Below are 18570 nucleotides of genomic sequence, written 5' to 3' on the forward strand. Positions count from 1 at the left end.
GAAAATTTCGCTTTAAGACAAATCACGATCATGATTTTATGATTAGAACTTTTCCACTTGCACTTTTGAGTAATGACAGTCGTTTTTATTTCGGCAATTTTCGTATATATAAAAAAAGAATTTAGAAAATTTCCGGAAGAAACACTCATGATTTTTTTTCCAGCAAACCTTTTTTGGATGTAAAATTAAATTACAATCCAAAATCAGCTTTGTGAAAAAAAATTAAGCACACCGTTCTCAAGTTGTAATCATTTTCAGATATTGCTGGTACAAACCCAGCCCGAAAAATTAGGGGGTGAAAAAATATGTTTCCAGAAAACATCAAAATTTCTATGGAAATTAAGAATCAATCAGCTGAAATTACTTTAAAATTCATTTCCCTGCGTTGAGAATAATTGTTACCATTTTTGGGTCACTTAAAAAATCTTTCGAAAATTAGAAAAAATGTGATGTTTAGTATCGCAAAAAGTTTTTTTTCGCCAAAATTTTTGTATTCGTCCAATCTTACATTTTTTGAAAACTAATGAGGTCCGTTGCAAATATTTTTCAAAGTTTATGCCCCCCCCCCCCTTCAAAATTGGTCCGAAAAATCAGGGGGCAAACAAAATATTTTTTCAAAAATCATAAAAATTTTAGTGGAAATAGAAATCTAATCAACTGAGAACAATCTAAAATGCATTTTTCGGCATAGATAATCATATTAGGCATTTTTAGGCTCGCTTAAAAATATTTTCAATTTAAATAAAATAACAATATAGAGCACCGCATAAACTTTATATTCTCGTTAAAATAAAATTTTCGTCAATGCTTAGAAATTTTGGAAATTAATGATTGAAAAACAACTGGACGGGTGTATAATGTATTTTATAACAACTTTTTTTCATTTGAATGTTGACACCGTGGCCTGTAATTTAAATTTTTTAACTTTTTTTTTATTTTTTTGCGCCCCACCCCCCTCATCTTTGATCAAAGTCGAGGGACATAATCTTCATAAAATATTTGCTACGGACTGATTGAAAAAAAAAAAACTACTAAACTAGTAAATAGGCATTTTCAAACAATTTTTTCATTCAAATGTTGAGACTATGGCTTGCTATTTAAATTTCTAATTTTTTTTTAATTTTTTCCGAGAGCAATGCTTGAAAAGGGATCTATCACTAAATGGGACTGCTTGATATTCGATAGAACTTTCTGTCAGCGATCATTTCCCAAAACGATATTTGATCGCTGACACACAACGCCTATCATGACCGTCGTTGCTTGGCGACGGTCAGTGAACGTAAACACGAAGACGAAACGAACGAAAAATGCCTCAAGCTCAAGCAGCCGCCCGAACGAGACAACGTGCTCTTTCTCTTTCTCTTGTTTATGTCTCTCTCTTCCTAATGTATGCTGAGTATGCAGGAGTCATATGATTGCTATCATTGGAGAGATGATCGGAATCTCGGTAGAATGTCAAACGAACGCTCTCCAAGCGATTTTTCTCATGGAGGGAAGTCAATGATTGTGTGAGTGACTTTGCGTAGCACTCATTCCTTTGTGTGTGAAACGAACGAAAGTAGAATGTAAAAATCAGGTTGTCGTGGTGAAGACGATTGGAGTGTTTTGTCAGCTATCACCAAAAAAGTCGAAATTTCGCAAGCCCTGCCCGAGAGACAAAAACCTTGGAAAATATGTATATCAGCCTAAACAGACCTGATTTTTTTAAATTATTAACACTTTATTTCCCTTTATAACAAAATAATTACTTTAAGAAATGAATAATCTTTCAGAAAAAGTCAAGTATCCTGTAATTTTCTCTGATGATTTATTTTTATTATTTTAGAATATTTTTGAGTTCAGCTCTTTTATACAGTCTTCATAATTTTATTTAATAAAATTATTTGAAAAGGAATAAGAAAAACTCATTATATCTCTTAATGTAAATTTTTCCACATTTCTGATTAATATTTTCCATTCTTTTAATTTAAATCCAACTTACAGAAGGTAGAATCTCTTAAAAGATGTAATTTTATTCGTTCTTCAAATGTTTGTCAATTGCGTGTATATGTATTTTCACTAACTTTATTTTTTACAATGTTTAGTTCTTTTGGTTGAATTATGAATAAAAGAAGGAAAAAATGCATAAACAACTTAATTGCAAAAAACAGCAGAGGAAAAATGTACAGAAATTAAGATAAATATTTAAAGAGCATTTTCTCTTCCTTAAGCTAAATTAAAAAAAGGAAAACTGCATTAAAAAATACTTAAAGCAAAATATTTAAGGAAGAGTAAAATATAATTCCCATCTTTAGGTTGAATTTGAAAAAAAAACAAGGGAAAAAAGCTATATTTTCAAATATTTAAGAAGGCTACAATGTGAATTGGTTGAGAAATATTCCCTTCTTAATGTTAACAAAGGTGGGTAAATTTCATGGAAAAGCTCAACTGTCGAATATTTAAGGAGTACATTTAGAGGTTGGAAGTAAAAAAAAAGAATGTAAATTTTCTTTTCAGAATTTTGATTGCATAATATTTCAAAAGGGAAACGTGTAAAACTATACTTTCAAGAAATTTTCCCTTCTTTCAACAATGTTTAAAATAAAGATACTATAAATTTCATAAGAAAGCTTCTCAAATAGCAAAATCAACATCCCTTTGGTTCAACAAGGGTTCTGCAACTATTTTTTAAATCAAACAATTAATCGTTTTATTGCTTTTGAAACTTCCCCGTGCTATATAGCCATGAAAAATCTTCTTCGAACAATTCTTCCGTATTCAAAAATAAGTACACTTTCGTGTATTTGTCTCTTTAAGGTGATCGTGATCGAGGAAAGACATTTTGACATTTTCAAAAGTAGACGCTTGATTTTCAACTATAAAATTAAACTCGATTAAATTCTCTTAACCTTTCGGAAGTCGCGTCAAAAAAAAATACACGAGCAGTCGCGTCGTGTACTTTGTACACATTTCAGAAATTTCAAAATAACTCGAAAACTACTGTTCTTAGAACCAAACAATGTTCTACAAAGTTGTAGGGTAGGTCTTATAGAATGCCATGAGTGACCAGACCAACTTCCAGATTGTCCCGGTGGCCCCCGGGGATGTTCCGGAGGAGGGACAATTCCGGAATTGTGGTCCTCCGGGCATGATGGGTATCAAACTTCAAGTTTTTCAAAGATAAACAAGACTATTGACATTTTGAGGACCATGAGTGACCTGACCACCCTCCAGATTGTCCCGGTGACCCCCGGGGATGTTCCGGAGGAGGGACAATTCCGGAATTGTGGTCCTCCGGGCATGATGGGTATCAAACTTCAAGTTTTTCAAAGATTAACAAGACTATTGACATTTTGAGGACCATGAGTGACCTGACCACCCTCCAGATTGTCCCGGCGACCCCCGGGGATGTTCCGGAGAATAAACAATTCCGGAATTATGGTCCTCCGGGCATGATGGGTTTTAAACTTTAAGATTTTCAAAGATAAACAAGACTATTTATATTTTGAGGTCCATGAGTGACCTGACCACCCTCCAGATTGTCCCGGCGACCCCCGGGGATGTTCCGGAGGAGGGACAATTCCGGAATTGTGGTCCTCCGGGCATGATGGGTATCAAACTTCAAGATTTTCAAAGATAAACAAGACTATTGACATTTTGAGGACCATGAGTGACCTGACCACCCTCCAGATTGTCCCGGTGACCCCCGAGGATGTTCCGGAGGAGGGACAATTCCGGAATTGTGTTCCTCCGGGCATGATGGGTATCAAACTTCAAGTTTTTCAAAGATAAACAAGACTATTGACATTTTGAGGACCATGAGTGACCTGACCACCCTCCAGATTGTCCCGGCGACCCCCGGGGATGTTCCGGAGGAGGGACAATTCCGGAATTGTGGTCCACCGGGCACGATGGGTATCAAACTTCAAGTTTTCAAAGATAAACAAGACTATTGACATTTTGAGGACCATGAGTGACCTGACCACCCTCCAGATTGTCCCGGTGACCCCCGGAGATGTTCCGGAGGAGGGACAATTCCGGAATTGTGGTTCTCCGGGCATTATGGGTTTTAAAATTTATGATTTTCAAAGATTAAAAAGACTATTGACATTTTGAGGACCATGAGTGACCTGACCACCCTCCAGATTGTCCCGGTGACCCCCGGGGATGTTCCGGAGGAGGGACAATTCCGGAATTGTGGTCCTCCGGGCATGATGGGTTTTAAACTTTAAGATTTTCGAAGATTAAAAAGACTATTGACATTTTGAGGACCATGACTGACCTGACCACCCTTCAGATTGTCCCGGTGACCTCCGGGGATGTTCCATAGGAGGGAAAATCCGGAATTCTGGTCCTCCGGGCATGATGGGTATCAAACTTCGAGATTTTCAAAGATAAACAAAAACATTAATATTTAGAATCCATTGGTAAATTGACCAACCACCGGATTGTTCCAGAGACACTCCCCCCCCCCCTCCCCCATCTCTCCCTCCATTTTGAACAATTTTCCATATAAAAAAATCTACGTTGCAATCGCCATCAATTGATTGAAAAATCTTCAATGAAATAGAAGTGCCTCCAACTAAAATCAATTCAAAGTAGGGCGTCCAATTTTCCCGGGTTTTGAATTTTCCGAGAAACGGGAAAAATATTTTTGAAATCCCGGGAATTTCTGGGATCCAGGGAAATTTTTAAAACAGTAATTAAATTTATGATTTCAAATATTTATCATGCTTTTCAAGCTTAAAATCATAGAATTAGCACAATATTATTCATTGGTAATAATCTACACTTCAATCTAAACAAGAATAGCAGTTTTTAAAAAAATATTTTACAAAATATCTTAAGTCGCTACCACCAACTAGAGAAAATCGGGACTACGTCTCAGTAGGTACAGGAGATTTTGGACCAATTTATTTGGAGAGCGGTGTACTAATTGTTCTGTTCTGTTTTTGTTTTAACTGAAATCAATAAAAAAAAATCAAAACGTTATGCAAAAAATTGACAAAAACAGCTGTCTTAATTCGATACATTCACCTTTATTTGCCAAAAATGTTTCATGAAAAATAATTTAAAATTATATTATTTTTTTAAATTAAAAATCACGAATATACGTAGTCTTTTCAACAATGTTGCTTTATAAGTCAAATCAATGCTGATAAAAACTCTGGATATATGTTTAATTTTTTATCGTTGTTCATAAATTTCCACAAAAAAATCTGAATTTCCAGACTAAATTTTTTTTTTTCCAATTTCGGACAAAATACAAAATCCTGGGATTCATGAATTCCCGGTTTAGGAAAAATCCCGGGAATTCCCGGGATGGAAGCATTAATTCAAAGTGCATTTTCCTGCTTTGATAATTATCTTTTACATGTTTGTGCTCCATTAGAAATATTTTCAATATTAGTATAACTTAGTCAAAAATTTAGTCAAAAATATGTCTCATCAATATTATATTTTTGTGAAACTATTGATTATAAAACATTGTTCTTATATATTATTCGGACCCTTAGAAGAAAAGTGCTGGTAATCATTGAAGTTTGCTTATTCTCAAGCATTACGTTACGTTTTCACAAAACTCCAAGTGTAAAGCAATATTTGGCCTTTCAGCACCTCGGGGTTTCATAAGTTGTTACCTTTTGTTTCAGAAATTGCAAAATAGATCAAGCTGTCCAGATGCTTATGTGTCGTGTTTAGATGTTGCTACAATTATGAATTTACTAATACCATTTTCAACATAAAGATCATTCATGATGTCCAAAATCATTTTTGGAATAATCTGGCCACTTTGAGACTGATTCCAGGTACTCCAGTGTAATCTGAAATATCAGAGTACCAAGATCCGGTTCCAAAATGACTAGATCAACTCAAAAATGATTTCGGATATCATAAGTGTACTTTATGTTGAAAATTGTGAACTTTAACATAAATATCGCCTAATCAAAAATAATTCTGGAATATCTGCGTGGTTGGCCACATTCCTGGTTTCACCGGGGTTACTGGACCCGGTTCCAAAGTGGCCAGGTCGGTCAAAAACTGATTTTGGACATGTTGAGTGTACTTGATGTTGAAAATGGTGAACTTTGCCATTAACACCTAAACTCCCAAGCTCGAGAAAAAGGGGGAATTTCCATACAAATTCCCCCTTTTTTGTCGAGCTTGGGAGTTTAGGTGTTTATATTGTTTGATCAAAAATAATTCTGGAATATCTGGAAATCTATTCTTGAGTATTTCTCAAATAAATAACGCCGACGCGTTGAGTTCTGTTGTCCGAAACGAAGTGAGTTAATTTGCTTTCAACTAGTTAGGCCGTTGCAAATATTTTTAAAGTTTATGTCGCCCGCCTCTTTCACCTTCAAAAATGGTTCGAATAATCAGGGGACAATTTTTTTTCATGAAACTGGAAAATCTCAATGGAAATAGAAGTCAAATCTATTCAAAACAATCTGAAACGCCTTTTCTCACTGATTATCATATTTAGCTTATTTGGGCTTGTTAAATAAAATTTTCGTCAATACTAAGACATATTGGAAACTTATGATTGCATAACCATTGAACAGATGTATAATGCATTTCAAAACAGTTTTTTCATTGAAATGTTGAAACCGTAGCCTGTAATTTCAATTTTCTAACCACCACCCTCCCCCCCATCTGCTGACCGTATAATTTTGCGTTGTTCGAGATATGGTTGGCCAGAAGGGTGACAAGAAAAAAAAAATAAATGTAAAAAATTAAGAGCTATTCCCTGGCTCGATTCTTTAGTAATAAGTAACTGTGCCAATTTTGAGCCAAATCGGTTAACATTTAGGGGTCGCTTTTTATTGTTGAAGTTTGTATGTGGAAAATCGCGAAAATGTATGGGGAAAAACATCGCTTTAGGATTTTGGCAGCAGGTGGCGCAGTTTTCGCCCAACCAAATTGTGGACCACAATTCCGGAATTGTGCCTCCTCCGGAACATCCCCGGGAGTCACGAGGACAATCTGGAGGGTGGTCAGGTCACTCATGGTCCTCAAAATGTCAATATTCTTGTTTATCTTTGAAAATCTTGAAGTTTGATACCCATCATGTCCGAAGGACCACAATTTCGGAATTGTCCCTCCTCCGGAACATCCCCGGGGGCAACCGGGACAATCTGGAGGGTGGTCAGGTCACTCATGGTCCTCAAAATGTCAATAGTCTTGTTTATCTTTGAACATCTTGAAGTTTGATACCCATCATGTCCGGTGGACCACAATTCCGGAATTGTCCCTCCTCCGGAACATCCCCGGGGGTCACCGGGACAATCTGGAGGGTGGTCAGGTTATTCATGGTATTCTATAAGACCTCTCCTACAATTTTGTTGGACATTGTTTGCTTCTTAGAGCATTAGTTTTGGAATTATTTTCAAATAACTGCAAATATTTTATATTTGCACAAAAGCAGCTCACACGAGCAGTCGCGCTGGTGTACTTTGTACACACATCCAAAAATTTTTTTTTCAAAAAATCATTAAAAATAGGTTTTACTCCAGAAATTTGACTTTTCATATGTTTTCTTATAGAAAAATGTGTAACTTGAGCATACACCTGGGTTTCACGCATTTTGAATAAAGAAAAGACATTGTTTTTCAACAATTTTCAAAAGTTGTGTACAAAGTACACTAGCGCGACCTCCCGAAGGTTAAAGCGTGTAAAAAGTACATACAAATTGTTTTATCCTGCTGCGGTGCAAATTGCCATGCTGTAGCTATCTGGAAGAGCTTTTGTAAATCTCCTGAAACTTTTTGTTGCCTACTTTTTTTACTTAACATCATAAAAAATCACATCTTTGTTCGATTAATCGGGATAATCAACAACTGGTTTTATAAAATTACTTTAAATTAAATGATGTACTGAATCAACCGGAACCGAGGAGGTAAGCGTGGTTGCCTCTCACCCAGTCGGCCTGGGTTCGATCCCAGAAGGTCCCGGTGGCATTTTTCGAGACGAGAGTTGTCTGATCATGCCTTCCATCGGACGGGGAATTAAAAGTTGGCCCCGGTCTAACCTAGAGGTTAGGTCGATAGCTACAGTCCAGGTGTAGGAGTCGTCTCCCTGGGTCCTGTCTCGGTGTAGTGGAAGCTAAGGTGTAAAAAGAGGTTTACAATTGCCTCAACAATCAAGCCTTCGGACACCTAGTTCTGAGTAGGAATCTCGCAATCGAGAACGCCAAGGCAATGCTGTAGAGCGAATAATTTGATTTGATTTGACTGAATCAACCATAGTCATCATTTTTTGCGACCTTTCAGTTAAGTTAATACATTTAGATTAAAAAATTAAGATACTTATTTCAATGTTCAACGAAATTGTGTGGATAATTCAGTGATGTTTTGGTTTATTTAATTTTCAAATATTTTTTTCTATTCAATGCCCTTATTTTTTTAAACGTTTTAAACAAAAAAAATCCCAGATTTTACAGTATTATATTTCTAATACTATAACCTTTTAGAAAGCGAATATTTTGTTTTGGTCAGACATATAATACTGTCATTTAATTTCTGTAAAATAAATTATATTTTGTCGAAGTTATTTCAACAACCCCAAACTGCATGCGTGCTATTCCAAAAACGTTAATATCCGTGTTATTAACTATAATGACGCCCATAGCAGCCCTCGAAAACATCAGGCCTTTTACATCGGTCTCAACGCACGTTACTCTCCCACGCCGGTTGCCAAGCTGACTACAAAAAGCCGTGTTAGGCTCTCCGTGCTTCCCGAGCTTATCACATGAAACAAGGTGATTACTTCATTCCGACACCATTCCCTGCAGGATGACGCCAACGGCCTCTGGTGGATCCTCATGGGAAGATACACACACATACACATGCGCCGACTTCCGTTTATTGCTGCTGATGAGACTGCAATTAAATTATGCACATATCTGTACATAATCCGTGTCTGGCTGGCAAAGCAGGTCGACGGAACAACATCCGCTCGGACGACGGAGGCCGTGGCGCCTACAACATTTCAAAGAGATGGAGAGGGTGAGGTTGCAAGGGGATCACAGATAAACAGATTAGTTACTTGCAATGTGATTTTTATCCCAAAAACAAACCTGTTTCATTATAATATTTGGTTATTAAAAGAGCTTTCAGTTAACTTTTAGGGAAGATTTTAGGAACAAATCTCAAATTCATTTTTAAGCGTCTACTTGTTTGTAAAACGAGATATCCTTGGACTTCAGGAGGAGATTCATGGGCCACGCCATGGGAGGGGAAATTTGTTTCGAGACAGGTTAACGACGAGAGGTATGAAAATGCCGTAATGAAGCGGGCTCCATTTTCAGCGCACACATGATTTTCTTTTAATTAAACGGCGAGAGAGCAGGCAAGAGAAAAAGAAAGAGGCCAGACTCTTTAATTTAAATTTAATGACTTTGATATCGGAGATCCGCCATGGCCACGAGTGGGAGAGGTGATTCTGGTAAGAACAGACTCTTGATAAATTTAAGATAAATTCGATTTTTTTTTTAAATGTTAGTCATTTCTTTAATTTATTGAATAACGAGATTTTTTAATAGCAAAACTGACAATTAATTCCTAAGACTCAATCTTTTTGGGAAAAGTCTAGGGGTGATTTTTTTTTGTTTTGAATGCAAAAAAAACATTCCAGTTTTTTTCAAAATATTAACCCAAACATCTCAAGAGATGATAGCTGTCATTATAGGACAAAACCTCATGCAAATTAATATGCAATTAATTTTCTATTTCAACCTTTATGCTATGTTTTTTCATTCAGTTGAAAATATCAAAATTTGATAAATCATAACAAATATTCAAAACAAACATATCCTGGAAAATCTATCAATTGCAACGGAGAATTTATTTTTGGAATATTCAACCTGGCGTTGGAAGGTTTCCTTATAACCAAAAGACATAAGAGGTATATGAATATTCGAAAACATGTTTATTGCGAAGAAATTTTTCGATTGAAATTGTGTATGCACAAATTTAAAGGTTTTGATTAAGACAATCCAGAAAAAAAATGTTACGCTCTGAAAAATTTGCCATATTTTTTATTTACTAATTTTTACTCAAAGTTAAGTTCCCGCTAGCAAAAGTAGCAGTTGTTTTAAACAGTTTCTTCTATTCGATTGAAATTTGCTGAATTTATTTCATCCTATGATATAATCGAATTAATTTGTAACTTAAAGGATCTTCAACTTTTTTTTTGTCATTTGGTAAGAAAGTCAGATTAGTGCAACAAATACACATGAATTGAACTGAATAAATGTATGAAATTCTAAAAATCCGTATTTATACATTTTATAAACATCGTGACGCAGGGGCAAAAATAATACCACCGATTATGATTTTCTGAAAATCAGTAATTATTTAAAAAAAAATGCAGATCATGCCATAACGAATTTTCAATCAAAAATAAAATTCATATGAATTTGGAAAATGATCATTGTTACAGCCTGTTTATGTATGAAAATATATAAATTTACGATTCTCAATGATTTGTAAGTTTCTCAACTATCGTACAGTTTTAAATCAAGAATAATGGGCTATTAGTAATGCAAGTAGTATTATTGAATAACAAAATCTAGATTATCAAAAGAACTTAATCAAAAAATCTTTGTGACTTTCATAGCTTTTAACAAAAACATATTTTTTGATAATATTGTAAGTCTGTTACGACGATAACTCATTTTTGAAATCATTTTAAAATCTAATAATTCAACGATATCAAGTAAAATTTTCAATGCTTTTAATAAGACTATATTATTTGAAACTGTAGTAAGTTTCGAAGTATAAATATGTACCGTAAAACGGGGTGACATTGATAGGTTTGCGATTTTTCCGCAAAATGGAGAGTACAATTAAAATACGTAAGGAATGGTTTAGAAACATACTGACCGTGGTAAAGAAGTGTTCAAAGTACCTCAAGAAGAACTTTTCATAATTTTTTTTTTTTTTTTAGTTAGTTAACTATAGTTAAGAAAATGTTGATGAAAGTCGCTATTTTAAACTTCTCAAAGTGTCATGATTTTCTCAATGAACATGATTTTTAATCGGAAAACGGAATGCATTTTCGGATTCTTTGGACAATTTTCCACTAGGAGAAGGTTAAACAAATTGTAAATAATAAAAAATATGTGTTTTTGAAACACAATTAAAAAAAATCTCCAAATTTATAGGCAATTTCAGTTGAACAAATTTCATGTAAAATGTGAAAACTTGTGATTCGTGCTTCGAATTCAGTATAAAATGCAATATAAATCGTTAATTTTACAAACAAAACCAGTTTTAACAAATTGCAGGCAAAATTTCGACTTTTTAACAATTTTACTTAAAATTTATATGTATTTTGCTAAAAAGCTTTCATAATTTGCAATATGGGATCAAACGTAGCAAAATTTTGTATGCTTCTTGCAAACATTCAAATTGTGTATGCTTCATACACAGTTTTGCGTAATTTGATACGCGTATTCCAAATTAAAAAAAATGTTTTTTTTTAAATACGGTATTTGTAAAAATAATTGCATTTTACAAAAAAAAAAACTCTAATAAATTGAAAAAGCAAAACAGAATCGCTTCTTTACCAACCTTGCAAATTTAAAAAAAAGTATTTTGGAAAAATATGGTATTTTGTGAAAAAAATAAATTTCACCAAAAAAGCTTATATTAAGTGAAAAAGCATACAGAATTTCGCTTCGTTTGATATCCATAATGCAAATTTTGAAAATTTAAATACTTTATAAAAATACGGATTTTTGTGTAAATTTTAGTATTTAAAAAAAAAAACTCTTGTAATATAAAAAAGCATGCAACATTTCTTTTCTTTTGATACCCATATTGCAAATTATGAAAATTTGACTACTACGGTATTTTGTGAACAATTTTGAGTACATATTTTACTTTGAAACTTACTAGATTTTCAAAAAAATATATTCTAAGTGAAAGCATTGAAAATTTAACATGATATGGTTGAATTAAGTCGAATTAGAAAGATTTGAAAAATGAGTTACCGTCCGAGAGAATTATCGTTATCGTTATCGAGCCTCGTTAATTATATCGTTAACAACCTTGGTAAAAAGCATTAAATTTCCCTATATGATTTGAAATGTCACAATAAACGTTATGCAATGATTTCTTAATAGTTTGAACTCGAGTCAAAAGAGTTTTTTTTTAATTTAAAAAAAATACTCAGGATTATTTGTTTCGTCCCCTATTTTTGGGGAAAATTTAAAGGGGTTAACCAGAAAATTTAAAAAAAAGATTTGCTTTTGCTTTATTAGAATCAGGCATACAACTTGGTGTTAACACATGTGACAATTCGAACATCTGCACCTTGAGAAGAGATTTGCTTATCGATTTAGTGTCTTATGCAAAGTTGTAGGTTATGATTAGGACTTTTCAGAAAATTGGTACACTGAAAAAAAATCAATTTTAAACTAGACTTTCAGTTACTTAAAAATGAATGTTCTTGATAAAGATAAAAATAAGTTTTCTGATTTAGAGTTTTAAATGTTGCAAAATCTTGTTTCAAGGTTAAAAATTTTCGAAAAAAGTTATTTTTGTAAAAAATTATTGTAGAACAAAATTAGAGCAATTCTCTACGAAATCGGTCTTTTTTCTTCAATTTTAATTTTTGTATTTTTTAATCCGACTGAAACTTTTTTGGTGGCTTCGGTATGCCCAAAGAAGCCATTTTGCATCATTAGTTTGTCCATATAATTTTCCATACAAATTTGGCAGCTATCCATACAAAAATGATGTTTGAAAATTCAAAAATCTGTATCTTTTGAAGGAATTTTTTGATCGATTTGGTGTCTTCGGCAAAGTTGTAGGTATGGATACGGACTACACTGGAAAAAAATGATACACGGTAAAAAAAATTTGGTGATTTTTTTATTTAACTTTTTATCACTAAAACTAGATTTGCAAAAAAACACTATTTTTAATTTTTTTTATTTTTTGATATGTTTTAGAGGACATCAAATGCCAACTTTTCAGAAATTTTCAGGTTGTGCAAAAAATCTTTGAGTGAGTTATGAATTTTTGAATCAATACTGATTTTTTCAAAAAATCGAAATATTGGTCGCAAAAATTTTTCAACTTAGTTTTTCGATGTAAAATTAAATTTGCAATCGAAATGTACTTTAGTGAAATTTTGATAAAGTGCACCGTTTTCAAGTTAAATCCATATTTAGGTGACTCTTTCGAAAATAGTCGCAGTTTTTCATTTTTTAAAATTAGTGCACATGTTTGCACACTTTTGAAAAAAATATTTTTGAAAAGCTGAGAAAATTCTCTATATTTTGCTTTTTCGGACTTTGTTGATACGATCTTTAGTTGCTGAGATATTGCAATGCAAAGGTTTAAAAACAGGAAAATTGATGTTTTCTAAGTCTGACCCAAACAACCCACCATTTTCTAATGTCGATATCTCAGCAACTAATGGTCCGATTTTCAATGTTAATATATGAAACATTTGTGAAATTTTCCGATCTTTTCAAAAACAATATTTTCAAAAATTTTAAACCAAGACTAACATTTCAAAAGGGCCAAACATTCAATATTACGCCCTTTTAAAATGTTAGTCTTGGTTTAAAATTTTTGAAAATATTGTTTTTGAAAAGATCGGAAAATTTCACAAATGTTTCATATATTAACATTGAAAATCGGACTATTAGTTGCTGACATATCGACATTTAAAAATTGTGGGCTGTTTGGGTGAGACTTAGAAAACATCAATTTTCCTGTTTTTAAACCTTTGCATTGCAATATCTCAGCAACTAAAGATCGTAGCAACAAAGTCCGAAGAAGCAAAATATAGAGAATTTTCTCAGCTTTTCAAAAATATTTTTTTCAAAAGTGTGCACTAATTTAAAAAAATGAAAAACTGCGACTATTTTCAAAAAAGTCACCTAAATCTGGATTTATCTTGAAAACGGTGCACTTTATCAAAATTTTACTAAAGTACTTTTCGATTGCAAATTTGATTTTACATCGAAAAATGAAGTTGAAAAATTTTTGCGACCAATATTTCGATTTTTTGAAAAAATCAGTATTGATTCGAAAATTCATAACTCGCTCAAAGATTTTTTGCACAACCTGAAAATTTCTGAAAAGTTGACATTTTATGTCCTCTAAAACATATCAAAAAATAAAAAAAATTAAAAATAGTGTTTTTTTGCAAATCTAGTTTTAGTGATAAAAAGTTAAATAAAAAAATCACCAAATTTTTTTTACCGTGTATCATTTTTTTCCAGTGTAGTCCGTATCCATACCTACAACTTTGCCGAAGACACCAAATCGATCAAAAAATTCCTTCAAAAGATACAGATTTTTGAATTTTCAAACATCATTTTTGTATGGATAGCTGCCAAATTTGTATGGAAAATTATATGGACAAACTAATGATGCAAAATGGCTTCTTTGGGCATTCCGAAGGCATTAAAAAAGTTTCGGTCGGATTAAAAAATACAAAAAAAATCGAATGACCGAAATCCTAGAGAACTGCTCACCTTATTAATATCTCTTCCCGTTTTCATAATATATCTATTTTTATTTTTTATTTTTCAACAATTGAGTGACTAATAAAAATATTTGGCAAATTGAAGGTGGACAAAATTTCCAATTAGCTATTATTCAATAGTTGTGAAAATGGAAAAGATACACAGAACTAGTTTAAAAAAAAAACAAAAAAAAATGAAATTGTTACAATTTTTTAGTAACATGAGCACAAATGCTGTGAGTAACATGTGCAAAAATGCTTCTTTCAAGAGCTAATGTTGAAGAGGAATAAATTATTCGCTCGACGAAGTTTCGGACCCAAAGTCCCCAGAAGTTAACAGCCTGCGTTACAGCAACATCAAGTTTGTACCCAAACATCATGCAAACATTTTGCCGAGCACCACTCTCATGGTTCATTAGGCAAAACGGGCCTACCCGAGTCCATCGACAACATTGACCCGAAAACTTGACACTGAAAAATCTGCTAATCAAAACAACAAAAGGGACCGGAAAGTTTTCGCAAAACAGCGTCACGGAAGGTTTGAAAATTCTACCTAGTTTTTTTAGTACAGCAAGCATAATTTCTGTTGCGTGTAAAATAAAATTTGCATTTATTCCATGAAAATTATGAAATCATATAAAAAGCAAAATAATAAGTAAAAATGTACGTTCAGAAAGTAATATTAAGAGTCTTTTAACACAAAGGTGATCTGCATGCTTCTGCGTGCGATTAAGCATCGATTTTTTTTGCTGTGTGGCATCCTCTCATATCTATAAATTATGTATGCTGAGCACTTTTACTTTTCCAAACTGGGAGTTGCAGTTGCCCAAAATAAAAGTGAAAATTAAGCTGCTTAAATGCTGATATAGTTTATGGTTCTTTCACTTGAAATTGGCATGAAATGAGGGATAATAAAACCAATTTTGGTCCCAAACAACATGTTCTTCATCAATAATGTTTCTTAGTCAAACATTGGACTTCATACCCTATCATTAAACTCACAAAAAGTCTCTTTTGGCGGCGTTGAAATCCACACGAAAAAAAAAGCCTTTCACTCAATCTGAAAGATCTCCCCCGAAAAACCAGCTGAAGATTAAACATTTCGCAAACATTTTACGGCCGACTTGGCTGATGATGGAAAACTTTGTTACCTTTCGCCAAGCACACAATACGAAAAAGCGACAGATGAAAGCTCGAAGGGAAAGTCGGAAAAAGCAAACCGAGGGGTGATGGAAATCTGTTTGAGCCGTAAATAATTCGCCAGATTTAATTGCTCACTATTTTTCAGGGAGGAGAATAAGGTGGGGATTTCCAATGGAAACGGTAATGTCTCTTTTTGCCGATGGGAAATAAAAGTGGGACCGGTGTGTTGCGAAGATGACTTAATCAGACTAATTGACTTTTGTCGGGGATTGAAGAGTGTTTTTTTAACGTATTTCTCTGAATCACTTTGGCAGCTTCAGTTGCCAGGTGAGAGTCGTTATCGACAGGATCGTAAAATAAATTCTTTTTGGACGGGTTTCACTTAATTAATTCGAGTTTATTGATGAAAACTTTGAAACATTTTCACCTCATAAGACTTAAAAAGTTGCTTTTATGGCTTCGAGACCAAATTTAAATCCAAATCACTTTTTAACGCAAATGCCAAAATTATGACATTGAATCGGAAACATCCTAGGACTAAAAACAAAACCAATAAACAATTATTAAATATAACTTTTTAACATTATATAACATTATATAACATTTTGTCACCGAATGTTTTATTTATGATTTTTCGTTGATATTTGCAAAAAAATAAGTGTTAAAAAAAAATTCTCCGCTGTTTCAACAGATTCAAGCTCTTTTGCACTCATAAAAAAGATGATAAGTTGGGCTTTTCTTGCGTAACACTTCCCGAGAATTTTTGATCCAGTCACCGTCAAAACGGCATTCTAAGTTTTCATACGATTTTTTCAAATGTTAGGCTAGATTTTTTGGACACCAAACTATATTTCTTTAACAGCCCAACTAATGACTCTTCATTTGCGTCCAAGAGAGCTAAAACCGGTTGAAACGGCTCGATGTCATGAAGGCTATTCAAACATTCAAAAATCTATATCTTAAGAACGGATTTTCCGATCGATTTGGTGTCTTTGGCAAAGTTGTAGGTATTGCTTAGGACTTGTCAAAAAAAATGGTTACACCCTTATATTTTTTTAATTTTAATTCGTTTTTTCACACAAAAAATTAAATAGCGCAAAATATACATTATTAAAAAATTTCATTTTTCGATTTGTTAAGGATGACAAGAAATCGTAACTTCTGAGTTAAGGTACAAGTTATTCAAATATAATTTTAAAGCGTTGCCAATTTTCATCGTAATTTTTGAAAACCTGGAAAAAGTTGAAAAAAATATGCTAACTTTATTTTTAGATGGGGACCATCCATAAACCACGTGGACACTTTAGGGGGGGGGGGGGGTATGGCGATTGTCCACGCTCCATACAAAAAAGATTTTTTTTTGTATGGACAATTGTCCACGAAGGGGGGGGGGGGTACGAGATTCCCAAAAAAGTGTCCACGTGGTTTATGGATGGTCCCATGTAAAATCAAATTTTCAATCTTAAATCACATTACATAATACTGCTTAAATTCAAATGAATGACCATGCTTGACCAATAATGAAAATATTTTTGTCGAAAAGATCGGCATTCGAAATGAAAAATTAAGTTTTTTTTGAATTTCAAAGTGACGATAACTTAGCAACTATGTGTCCGATTTTCAATATAAAAAAATGAAAGAATCGTGAAATTTTCCGAAATCCATCCAACATTTTTAAATATTTTATATTTTTTCTTTAGAATTTTGAAATTGCTTTTTAAATAATTAGATCCTGTGGTTTTGTAATTTTTTTGCTAAATAATTAGGGTTATTTAGGGTTGTACTGTAAAGTTGTCGAAATTTGTGGAATTTTGTTTTGTATTTAAATAAATTAACTATAGATAACTATGAATCCATTTAATATCTCTACTTAGGACGGACAAAAACATTAAAAAATATTGTGTTCCTCAAGCCAACTACATTTCTTAACATAATGCTTGAATGATAAGTCAGCTGAGATTCTCACAAAAAAACAAATACTCATCAAAAACACTCGTTTCTTTCATTCTCATTTTGTTTTAGTCCGGCAATTATCAATATTTCAATAAATAGTATTTTATGCAACAAGTTGCAAAAAGAAGGTTTTTTCAGCACGAGTCGTACATTTATGCAACGAGGTTTACCAAGTAAAGTATTGCCTTTCAAAAATGAATGCTGAAAAGTTCAACTTTTCAGCAATTGTGCTCAGTGCTGAAAAGTAAAACTTTTCAGGATTTGTTTTGAAAAGTGATTCAATTCGATTCTGCTATTTTTGGTCTAGATTTGTTTTTTGCATTTTACAAAATTTATTTTATTTCTTTTTTGAATACACTATACAAATACATTTATTTTTGAATTGAATTCATATGCAGTCTGAAAACATGGTTTGATTGACTTTTTTTTAGTTTTTGTTAAGTTAATTAAATTTATTTCGGTATAAGTTTGAAGTACAAAACTTTTATTTAATTAAAAAAAAAATGAAAAATTACATTATACATTCAAGACTTGATTATCCGAATACCTCAGAAAAAATCCACTTCGGATAATCGAATCACGAAATTTTTTTTTTCTTTGTTTTATTTTTGATATGACCCTCAAACTACTCTAAAGTAATTTAGCTTTTTGAAGTAAAGATGGCGGCCAAAATGGCGGTTACGAAATACTGAAAAATTGCATTTGGTAATTTTAAAGGCAATAAATCATTCAAATTTGACTAAAACGGGGTCGCAGAACTCGAATTGAGTGTCAAAAATAAGAAAATGAAAAAAAAATTGTTCATGATTCGATTATCCGAAGTTCCACACAAACCTTTGGATAATCGAACTTCGGATAATCGAATAACGGATAAACGAAACATCGGATAATCGAGTCTGGACTGTATTGCATATGTTTTGTAGTATGTTTTTCTTTTTTCTAATATACCAAATTTATCGTTCAAAAAAGTTAATTCCATCTTACAATCAATTTCAAAACTTTTATTTC

At 32.9% G+C, this 18570-nt stretch overlaps 2 protein-coding genes across 3 annotated transcripts in view; one reads left to right on the forward strand and one right to left on the reverse strand.

The window, feature by feature from the left end:
• The window catches only part of LOC120423628 (protein yellow-like), a 564570-nt gene that overhangs the window by 255395 nt on the left and 290605 nt on the right, over positions 1 to 18570 (forward strand). The window lies entirely within an intron of this gene.
• Positions 1 to 18570, reverse strand: part of LOC120423630 (kin of IRRE-like protein 1) — a 366108-nt gene that overhangs the window by 10816 nt on the left and 336722 nt on the right. The gene's annotated exons all lie outside the window — the stretch shown is intronic.

The sequence above is a fragment of the Culex pipiens genome, chromosome 2 (assembly GCF_016801865.2).
Source record: "Culex pipiens pallens isolate TS chromosome 2, TS_CPP_V2, whole genome shotgun sequence".
NCBI lineage: Eukaryota > Metazoa > Arthropoda > Insecta > Diptera > Culicidae > Culex > Culex pipiens.